Source organism: Bos mutus, chromosome 9 (genome assembly GCF_027580195.1).
Source record: "Bos mutus isolate GX-2022 chromosome 9, NWIPB_WYAK_1.1, whole genome shotgun sequence".
Lineage (NCBI taxonomy): Eukaryota > Metazoa > Chordata > Mammalia > Artiodactyla > Bovidae > Bos > Bos mutus.
This window is the reverse complement of record NC_091625.1, coordinates 101,528,280-101,539,364: the sequence shown is the minus strand read 5'-3', so window position 1 is coordinate 101,539,364 and position 11,085 is coordinate 101,528,280. Positions and strand designations below refer to the sequence as shown.

The following is an 11,085-nucleotide window of genomic DNA, read 5'->3' as shown; positions in this document are numbered from 1 at the left end:
AGGTCCTTGTTGGTTATCCTTTTTAAATATAGCAGTGTGTACATGACCTTCCCAAACTCCCTTTTTCCCCATCCTTTCCCTAGGTAACCGTAAATGCATTCTTTAAGTCTGGGAGTCTGTCAGAAGGCCTCATTTTAAAGAGAAGGGTTCTGACAAGTTCAGAGGGAGGAAAATGAGAAAAGAGGAAGTCTGGCGGGAAATTCGGGTGAGGGAGTGGAGGGGGTAGTGGCGAGTGTGGGCAGGAGGAAGGGAGGCAGGTGGCGTCAGAGCCTGAGACAAAGAAGAGCCTGAGGCTCGTGTGGGCAGCTGGAGGAAGGGAACCACCGGGAGACAAGCTGGCTGTTCAGACTTCAGTTAATCCAGCTGGAGCCCCGTTTACTTTCTGCAGAACCACCGGGAGACAAGCTGGCTGTTCAGACTTCAGTTAATCCAGCTGGAGTTTACAAAGAACCACCGGGAGCCTGGCTGTTCAGACTTCAGTTAATCCAGCTGGAGCCCCGTTTACTTTCTGCAAGAACCACCGGGAGACAAGCTGGCTGTTCAGACTTCAGTTAATCCAGCTGGAGCCCCGTTTACTTTCTGCAAGAACCACCGGGAGACAAGCTGGCTGTTCAGACTTCAGTTAATCCAGCTGGAGCCCCGTTTACTTTCTGCAAGAACCACCGGGAGACAAGCTGGCTGTTCAGACTTCAGTTAATCCAGCTGGAGCCCCGTTTACTTTCTGCAAGAACCACCGGGAGACAAGCTGGCTGTTCAGACAGTTAATCCAGCTGGAGCCCCGTTTACTTTCTGCAAGAACCACCGGGAGACAAGCTGGCTGTTCAGACTTCAGTTAATCCAGCTGGAGCCCCGTTTACTTTCTGCAAGAACCACCGGGAGACAAGCTGGCTGTTCAGACTTCAGTATTTAGAAGACGTTTTTCAAAAGCGCATGAAGTGAGTCTGTCGCTTCAAGCGAAGCAGCTGACCACATTTGTTGCCAATGGTAAAATAAGGGTTTTCAAGTGGAAATTTTGGATAGCTGCCCTGAGTACTTGAAAGCTTCCTAATAATTGAAGAGTTTTCTGACAAAGTCAGCATGATATTAATGACAATGGCTCTTTGGGACTGTGTAAGGAAGCATGTTGACATTGGAAAACTCTGCACATAACCCAGGGAACCATCATTTTCCAAATGACCGCACGCAGCACGACAAAGTCCATATGGAGCTTCCTGTTGCTGCGGCAACAAACCACCGCAAACCCAGGGGCGTGTACAGCAAGCTGGTGAGCCCGCATTTCTGCGGGTCTGAGGTCTGATGTGGGTCTCCCTGTGCTCCTCTCTGGAGGCTCCAGGGGAGAAACTGCGTCCTTGTCTTTCCCGCCTCGAGCCAACAATGTGTGTGCTCAGTCGTGTCCAACTCGTTGCCACCCTTTGGACTGTAGCCCACCAGGCTCCTCCGTCCATGGGACTTTTCAGGCAAGAGTACTGGAGCGGGTTGCCATTTCCTTCTGCAGGGAATCTTCCCCACCCAGGGATCGAACCCGGGTCTCCTGCGTTGCAGGTGGGCTCTCTGCCCGCTGGGCCACCAGGGAAGCCCTCTAGCCTTGAGAGGCCCCCACATTTCCTGGCTCATGGACTCTTCTTACATCTTTGCAACCAGCAGTGCTGGGCAGAGCCCTTTTCCTGGGGCGTCTCTCTCACTCTCTTCTGATTTGCAACCAGCAGTGCTGGGCAGAGCCCTTTTCCTGGGGCGTCTCTCTCACTCTCTTCTGATTTGCAACCAGCAGTGCTGGGCAGAGCCCTTTTCCTGGGGCGTCTCTCTCACTCTCTTCTGATTTGCAACCAGCAGTGCTGGGCAGAGCCCTTTTCCTGGGGCGTCTCTCTCACTCTCTTCTGTCCTGCCTCCCTTTCGGTGTTCCCACAGCGGCACCAGCAAGCATCCCTTTTACCGCATTTCCCGGGTTTGGGGAAGTAGGGCAAGGATGCCTTCTGGGGTCATTATTCTGCCTCCCGCACGTGGACAAAAGATGCCTCCAACGTTCCAGAAAGAGCAGTGAATTCCGAGGTAGAGAGTGGGAAAAGTTCATGCATCGAGCTTCAGATTCCACCTTGCAGCTCACCTTTTAGAATTTTAGAATTTTTGTTCAGCTTTAAAAGGCGATTAAAATACCCCTCCCCTTTCCAGCTACATATCTACGTGGGTCTGGACTTTCTTTACCCAAGTAACTTTTCACGAGAGACTGAATACACTGGCAACTGTGAGGACCCAAGTTTCTTCCATTAAGCCAGGCATGAGGGAGTTTTGCAAAAATGTACAAACAATGCCACTTTTCTCACTAAATTGGTTTTGTTTTGGAAAAATGGTAATTTTAATTAAAAATATTTTTTAATACATAGTAGGTTTGCCATTATTTTAAAAATCAACACATTTTTTAATGCCCTCAGTTTTAATGTCAAATAAGGTAAATATTGGTTACTATAACTCATATTTACCAAAGGTCTTTATTTAAAAAGTCCTCAATAATTGTTAAAGGTATGAGGGATTCTGAGACCAGAAAGCTTAGGATCCGTTGCAGAGAAAAGAGCATCCTTGGGGGTCTGTGAGGTGGTGTTCCTGGAGGACGCTGGAAGGCCCTGGAATCATCCAGGGCATTATTGCCAAGTTTTGGTTAACCTTCCCGACACGCTTTCTGGAATTGCCAGGGAACAGGAGGAAGAAAAGCCTCTGGGGATTCCCCCCGGCTCCACCCTTGGCTCACCCACAGGGAGCTGCGTCTCCTTCATCACCTGCTGAGCACCTCAGGACTCACTCTCCCTCTCTGGGAAAAGGGCAATGAACAGCGGCTCTGCCCACCATCAGAGCTGTTACAGAACTGAATGAGCCGATGAAAGTAAGATGCTTTCTCATCCAGAAAGCGCTGTGTAAGTATAAGATGGATTCGGAGGGTTTTTTGTTTCTTTGCTTTTTTTTTTTTTTAGCACATATAGGGGCACATCCATGTACAACGTGCTTTTGGGTAAATGGACTAAAGTAATTTAGCCAGTGTCTATTAAAAGTTTGTTCTGTCACAGCACAGTGGCGACATCTCAAGATTGTAAGATCTGGCTCTGTCCCGAGGAGTTTATAATTCCTCAGTTCAGCTCAGTTCAGTCGTGTCCAACTCTTTGTGACCCCATGAATTGCAGCACGCCAGGCCTCCCTGTCCATCACCAACTCCCGGAGTTCACTCAGACTCACGTCCATCGAGTCCGTGATGCCATCCAGCCATCTCATCCTCTGTCATCCCCTTCTCCTCCTGCCCCCAATCCCTCCCAGCATCAGAGTCTTTTCCAGTGAGTGAACTCTTCGCATGAGGTGGCCAAAGTACTGGAGTTTCAGCTTCAGCATCATTCCTTCCAAAGAAATCCCAGGGCTGATCTCCTTCAGAATGGACTGGTTGGATCTCCTTGCAGTCCAAGGACTTTCAAGAGTCTTCTCCAATACCGCAGTTCAAAAGCATCAATTCTTCGGCACTCAGCCTTCTTCATAGTCTAACTCTCACATCCATACATGACCACAGGAAAAACCATAGCCTTGACTAGACGAACCTTTGTTGGCAAAGTAATGTCTCTGCTTTTGAATATGCTGTCTAGGTTGGTCATAACTTTCCTTCCAAGGAGTAAGAGTCTTTTAATTTTATGGCTGCAGTCACCATCTGCAGTGATTTTGGAGCCCAGAAAAATAAAGTCTGACACTGTTTCCACTGTTTCCCCATCTACTTGCCATGAAGTGATGGGACTGGATGCCATGATCTTCATTTTCTGAATGTTAAGCTTTAAGCCAACTTTTTCACCCTCCTCTTTCACGTTCATCAAGAGGCTTTTTAGTTCCTCTTCACTATCTGCCGTAAGGGTGGTATGATTATAATTCTTGGAAAGGGATAAATCAATCTTCAAGAGTATATTTTCAAAGGCTTTAGACTACAAGAGAAAGGAGAAATCAGGACTGGGAGACATTAGATGAAGGAGGTCGACTTTCAGGAAAAGGATTGAGATGTGTTTTGAGGAAAAGAGAGGATCTGTGGGGCAGGAGGAGCCTCAGGTCCCAGCAGAGATACTAAAATGAAACACAGGAGGAGCTGAAGAGGAGGGGGAAGGGGTGACTTCGGGCACGCTGAGCCCACACATCACGGCTGCCTTTGAGACCAGGGCTCTCCAGGCTCTAATTCTACACCTGGTCTAGCAGGAAGCAGCCTCCACTGCCTTCCTGGGACCTGCTTTTAACTCTTTCCCCTGCTGTGTTTGATGTTAACAGACCTGTAAGAAGGGTTAATAGCAATGATGTGTCAAAGGACTCCCCCCTTTTTAAGACCGTGATGAAAGCCACTGGAGGAGGAAATCAGGTTTACTCTGAGCAAGTTGAGACAGGTTAGCAGTTGCCATCTGAATTTGGTCCAGGTAAACTGCTTTGTGATTTAATCAGCGTCCCAGGCCAAAATCAGCCCCAAGGGAGAGGCACAGTACTTTAATGACTAGCTATATTTTTAGAAAGCAAGATAGCATTTAGACTGAGTTCCCTGTTTAAGCTGTGGCCAAATAAATGCTCGGTAAAGACTCTGCCTGCCAGGGCAGGAGACCTGGGTTCAATCCCTGGGCCAGGAAGATTCCCCTGGAGAAGGAAATGACAACCCACTCCAATATCCTTGCCTGGAAAAATCCCATGGACTGAGGAGCCTGGTGGGCTACAGCCAATGAAATTCCAAAGAGTTGGACACGACTTCGCAGCTAAATAGCAACAAGCAAAGGCCTGAAAGAGATGAAAGGGAGGCGCAAGGCAGGAAAGCTCTTTCACCCTGAATGTGATTCATAAATGTCAGAATGAACTGTTGATCTATTTTCTTTAATACAAACAAAAACCAAAGGGCAAACAAAAGTTACTTCTGAACCCTGGGCACTGGAAGGCACCGGGTCCAACGACTGACCCAGTGGCAACAGCAGGACTATGGCCTCAAAATTCACATTTCCACTGAAAAGCAGCAGGGTTCCTTTTAACAAAGTAAAGCAGGAGTGGCGACATGTGCATCACTAAGGAGATCAGCCCGGGTGTTCTTTGGAAGGAATGATGCTGAAGCTGAAACTCCAGTACTTTGGCCACCTCATGCAAAGAGTTGACTCATTGGAAAAGACTCTGATGCTGGGAGGGATTGGGGGCAGGAGGAGAAGGGGACGACAGAGGATGAGATGGCTGGATGGCATCACGGACTCAATGGACGTGAGTCTGGGTGAACTCCGGGAGTCAGTGATGGAGGCCTGGCGTGCTGCGATTCATGGGGTCGCAAAGAGTCGGACATGACTGAGCGACTGAACTGAACTGAACTGAATGTGGAATTCGAGGCAAACATATTATGATACAAAAAAGGACTTTTTTTTTAATGATAAAAGGGAAGTTGCATAAAGAAAACCTGAGTTTATAGCACCAAATAACCTACAAGTATTCTGGCGGGCTACAGGCCACCAGACTAGCAAAATGTCAGACACGACTGAGCAACTAATACTAATGCTGCTGCTGCTGCTGCTGCTAAGTCGCTTCAGTCGTGTCCGACCCTGTGCGACCCCATAGACGGCAGCCCACCAGGCTCCCCCGTCCCTGGGGTTCTCCAGGCAAGAACACTGGAGTGGGTTGCCATTGCCTTCTCCAATGCATGAAAGTGAAAAGTGAAAGTGAAGTCGCTCAGTCGTGTCCGACTCTCAGCGACCCCATGGACTGCAGCCCACCAGGCTCCTCCATCCATGGGATTTTCCAGGCAAGAGTACTGGAGTGGGGTGCCATTGCCTTCTCCGATTAACCTAAAAGTAAAGCACACAGAAATGCTAGTGTGGGGCGTGGCTGCTCTGCAGGTGGTGAGGCTTCGCTTCAAATCAGGACGTCTCCTCTGCTTGACTCCATGCCTTGTTAGTGCTGACCGTGGCTCCTGACGACCTTGGACGGTTCTGTCCACTATAAACTTCCCTCTCAGCTTCCCTCTGTTGTTTTAGCTTCTGTTGATGATCACTGCCTGGATTGGTTGTTTTACTTGGAGTTGCAAAATAATAATATTCCAATGCGATTATTCTCTCTTCATTTTTCACCCGGAATTCTATAAAGGAGACTATTCCTCCTCAATTGTCTGACTACTCTGAGGTGCTTGTCAGGATGTTTCAGTGGGCAGAGCTAAGTAGCAAGGCCCGCGGGAGGCCCACGCTTCTCAGTTACCCTGGGGGAAAGAGGAATGCCATGTGAATAAGTTGGAATGTTTTTCCTTGAAATTGACTTGTCAGTGCTTCTGCCTAAGGGGTAGTTATTATCTGGGATTTATCGTCACAGCAAGCACAAGCTTGCACAAGCTTTTCTCTGCATGGCAGCCTCCTATAGAATGCCTTGGGCCCCCACGGCCCACCTCCCTCAGCGGAGGGATGCAGGTGGGGTGCCCGGCCCTCTCCTGGGCACACAGAGGAGGGATGCAGGTGGGGTGCCCGGCCCTCTCCCGGGCACACAGAGGAGGGATGCAGGTGGCGTGCCCGGCCCTCTCCCGGGCACACAGAGGAGGGGTGCAGGTGGGGTGCCCGGCCCTCTCCCGGGCACAGCTCAAAGCCTCAGCAGCACTTGTTCAAGGTCGCACAGTAGCTTTCGGGCCCCTCAATGTCTGGCTTCAAAGCTCTTTCTACTGTGTTCAAGCATTAGTTCTGTGAGTTATATTAGCTTCCCAGGCGGTGCTAGTGGTAAAGAACCCACCTGTCGATGCAACAGATGTAAGAGACGAGGGTCCAATCCCAGGGTTGGGAAGGTCCCCCGGAGGAGGGCATGGCAGCCCACTCCAGTATTCTTGCCTGGAGAGTCCCCATGGACAGAGGAGCCTGGCGGGCTCCAGTGCATTGGATCACAAAGAATCAGACACGACTGAAGCGGCTTAGCACAGAACACTGTTGATCAAGACTACATACTAATAGAAAGCCCACTACATTAACTGTTAATGAATATTCAACTATCATTTATATGGCAGAAATGCTTGTCTAAGGGGAAATAGCTCAGTTATGTCACAAAACTTCTGAAGTTTGCTCCGTTTTTGTTGTTTCTTGCAGTTTTATTGAGATATACTCGACAATAGCCCTGACTACATCTAAGGCATGCAGCAGAATGATTTGACTCCTGTAACACCCTGAAATGATTACCATGGTAAGTTTGGTGAAGACCCATAAACTCACATAGATACAAAATTAAAGAAAGAGAAAAACCTGTTTTTCTTGTTATGAGAACTCAGCATTACTCTCTTAACTTTCATATATATATATAGATCAGATCAGATCAGTCACTCAGTTGTGTCCGACTCTTTGCGACCCCATGAATCCCAGCACGCCAGGCCTCCCTGTCCATCACCAACTCCCGGAGTTCACTCAGACTCACGTCCATCGAGTCGGTGATGCCATCCAACCATCTCATCCTCTGTCGTCCCCTTCTCCTCCTGCCCCCAGTCCCTCCCAGCATCAGAGTCTTTTCCAATGAGTCAAACGACTGAGCGACTAATCTGATATATATATATATGAAACCAGTGTTCACTACATCTACATTTACCATGTTGTACACTACAGCCTTACTACTTATCTTAGGACTAGAAGTTTGTACCTTTTGACAACCTTCATTCAATCCCCCCTCCCTTTTTTTAAAAAAGATAAACAATTTTTAGAAACATCCAAGTAAACAGTCTCTTTTACTATCCACATAGGTGTGTGTCTGGGTGTAGGGGGGGAGATCTGTGCACGGGTGTGTATGTGTGTGTCAGCGAGCTCACTTTTTTCTTTCTTTTTTAGGCCGGAAGTGATACATTCCTGTATTTCACATTTAGAATATTATGTTGTTTGACTTGATTTAGCCTTATTCTTGCTTCTAGAACTTTCTTCCTTATAGCTCCAAGTATCAGAGTGAATCTTCAGGGAAAATGACACCACGAGGACACGTGGCCGATCTTCTTCTGTTCCTTTCCTGTTCCTGTTTTGTCATAACCACAGCTCAGAATAAAGCAGTTCCACCAAACAGGAACCACAGTAGCCGGGCTGGCCACACGTATCCGTCCTGTGAGAATCGGAGAAAGGTCAGAGGGAAAACACCCAGAGTGTCCGAACTTTCTGAAAGTATCAATAATTTAGGATGTAAAGGACGTTTTAAGGGAAGCGTCGCCAAAGTGTGACAGAGCTATTTCGAGTCTGAGACTCCTAAAAGGTTACAACAGAGCCTGGGGACACGGCTTTAACACACAAGGTCTAAAACCATACCCACCAAACCAGCACCAAGCTCAGGACTAAGGCAGGATTGCCAAGCCCCCCAGGAGCCTTTGGGGTCCTTCCCTCCAGGGTGAAAGTCCACAGGCTCTGTCGTGAAAGATGAAGCGGCCCCGAGCTCCTGATACAGCCCGGCACAGTGGGCTCATACTAACCACTGGGGACACTTTTAAAATCATCATGCCAAGTTGCTAGAGCTTGTTCCTTTCCTGTTTCACAAATGAGGAAGCTGAGGCTTCTGGAAGCCAGTTAGCTGATCAAGGTCACACAGGTCATAAGTGGAGAGTCTGAACTCGCCCTCAGACAGGCCTGCTCCCAACCTCTGGACATGCCTGACCTGGAGCTCCCCTCCAACCTGCCCTCTGCCTCCCCTTCAGCTGAGCCTGCCCTGGCCTGGACTGAGGGGGGTGGGGGGGCGGGGCGTGATTTGACCACCCCGGTAAAGGTGGCCTCTGACCCCACCTAGCAGGAACCCCGGGGTATCTCCAGCCACCACGGGCTCTCCGGCTCCCCAGGTCTGCTCCTGGAAGAGCCAGTGCAGCCCACGAGGATCACAGTCTACCGCGTGGCTCTCCAACATCGGCACATTGCTTCTGCAGCCAAGTGCTCATGCTTGTCGCTTTGCCTCTGACGACTCTCCACCAGCAGAGCGGCACCCAGTCAAACTCCTGCAGCTCCCTGGTTCCGCCCACAGCCCCCAACCCCGCACCGAGGCGCAGCCCGCCCCTCCTCCCCCTCCACCTGCCCGCCTGGCTTCTCCAGGCCTTCCTTCTGCCTCCCTACTGATGGTGGGAAACTTGCCCCAGTTATTTGCTGACATTCTCACATGTTCTCCATTTGCTCTGTGCCCTGATGCCCTCCCCTGTGGGAGGTGTGTATTTCCTTCCTCCCTGTCATGGACTTGGCCATGGGACTGACTCCAGTCCAGAGCATCTGAACAGAGGAACAGACATCAGACACAGAATGGCCAGAGCCGGGATGTGGCCCTGCTCCTGCTGGTTGAAGGGCAGAGGCCAGCACTGACTCTTCCTGCAGCCTGGGTCCCAGAGCGAAAATCACCTGATCCACAGCCGGCGTGGGGCACGGCAGAGATGGGCTCTTGCGGACGTAGTCAGTGAAGCCCTGAGATTTGGGAAGTGTTCGCAGCGTAACCTGTGGTGTTTCTAGACGGGAACAGGACAGCGGAGGGAGTTACATCAGCGAAGCTGAGCAACAAGATGTCCTTAGTGTTGGAGGCTGGAGCACTGATTCCAGGATGCTTGTTCACTGAAACGGCTGTGACCATCTCCTCCCCTGCCTCATGCAGACACGCTTCTCCACAAGCAAATGCCATCTCTTAAACCACAAGATCTGTACTATTTTACACTGCACTGTGGGAGCCGAGAAACTTACCTCTCGAGAAACCCCCACCTCCTGTGGCGACAGCCACCCCCACTTGCCCTGTGAGGGCTCGCCAGCTTCCACAGCTGCAGTTTGGCCTAGACCTCAGCTGCCTCTACCCTATTTTATTTTCACTTTTTCAAAAAATTGAAGTACAGTTGATTCGGGCTTCCCAGACAACTTTACACATGGACATCACCAGATGGTCAATCCCGAAATCAGATTAATCGTATTCTTTGCAGACAAAGATGGAGAAACTCTATACAGTCAGCAAAAACAAGACCTGGAGCTGACCATGGCTCAGATCATCAGCCCCTTATTGCAAAATTCAGGCTTAAATTGAAGAAAAGTAGGGAAAACCACTTTCAGATATGACCTAAACCAAATCCCTTATGAGTATATAGTGGAAGTGACAAATAGATTCAAGGGATTAGATATGATAGAGAATGTGCCTGAAGAACTATGGACAGAGGTTCATAACATTGTACAGGAGGTGATGACCAAAACCATGCCAAAGAAAAAGAAGTGCAAGAAGGCAAAGTGATTGTCTGAGGAGGCCTTATAAATAGCTGTGAAAAGAAGTGAAAGGCAAAGGAGAAAAGGAAAAATATACCCATCTGAATGCAGAGTTCCAGACAATAGCAAGGACAGATTAGAAAGTTTTCTTAAGTGAACAAAGCAAAGAAATAGAGGAAAACAACAGAATGGGAAAGACTAGAGATCTCTTCAAGAAAATTGGAGACACCAAGGGAACATTTCATGCAAAGATGGGAACACGTTATGGGGACATAAAGGACAGAAACAGTAAGAACCTAATGAACCAGAAGAGATTAGAAAAAGAAGTGGCAAGAATACACAGAAGAACTATACAAAAAGGATTTTAATGTCTTGGCTAACCACGATGGTGTGGTCACTCAGACCCAGACATCCTGGAATGCTAAGTCAAATAGGCCTTAGGAAGCATCATTATGAACAAAGCTAGTGGAGCTGATGGAATTCCAGCTGAGCTATTTCAAGTCCTAAAAGATGATGCTATGAAAGTGCTGCACTCAATATGCCAGCAAATTTGGAAAACTCAGCAGTGGCCACAGGACTGGAAAAGGTCAGTTTTCATTCCAATCCCAAAGAAAGGCAATGCCAAAGAATGCTCAAACTACTGCACAATTGCACTCATCTCACATGCTAGCAAGGTGTTCCTCAAAATCCTTCAAGCTAGGCTTTAGTAGTATGTGAACTGAGAACTTCCAGATGTACAAGCTGGATTTAGCATAGGCAGAGGAACCAGAGATCAAATTGCCAGCATCTGCTGCATCATCGAAAAATCAAGAGAGTTCCAGACAAACATCTATTTCTGCTTTATTGACTGTGCCAAAGCCTTTGACTGTGTGGATCACAATAAACTATGGAAAATTCTGGAAGAGATGGGAATACC

The 11,085-nt window shown here is 48.6% G+C and overlaps 1 long non-coding RNA gene across 1 annotated transcript; it reads left to right on the top strand.

Moving 5' to 3' along the window:
• The first annotated feature begins 467 nt into the window (after positions 1–467).
• LOC138989247 (uncharacterized) lies at positions 468–8,956 on the top strand. Its single transcript, XR_011465491.1, has 3 exons — positions 468–2,903; positions 7,080–7,173; positions 7,886–8,956. It is a non-coding gene; the product is annotated as an uncharacterized lncRNA (long non-coding RNA).
• The last annotated feature ends 2,129 nt before the right edge of the window (positions 8,957–11,085 follow it).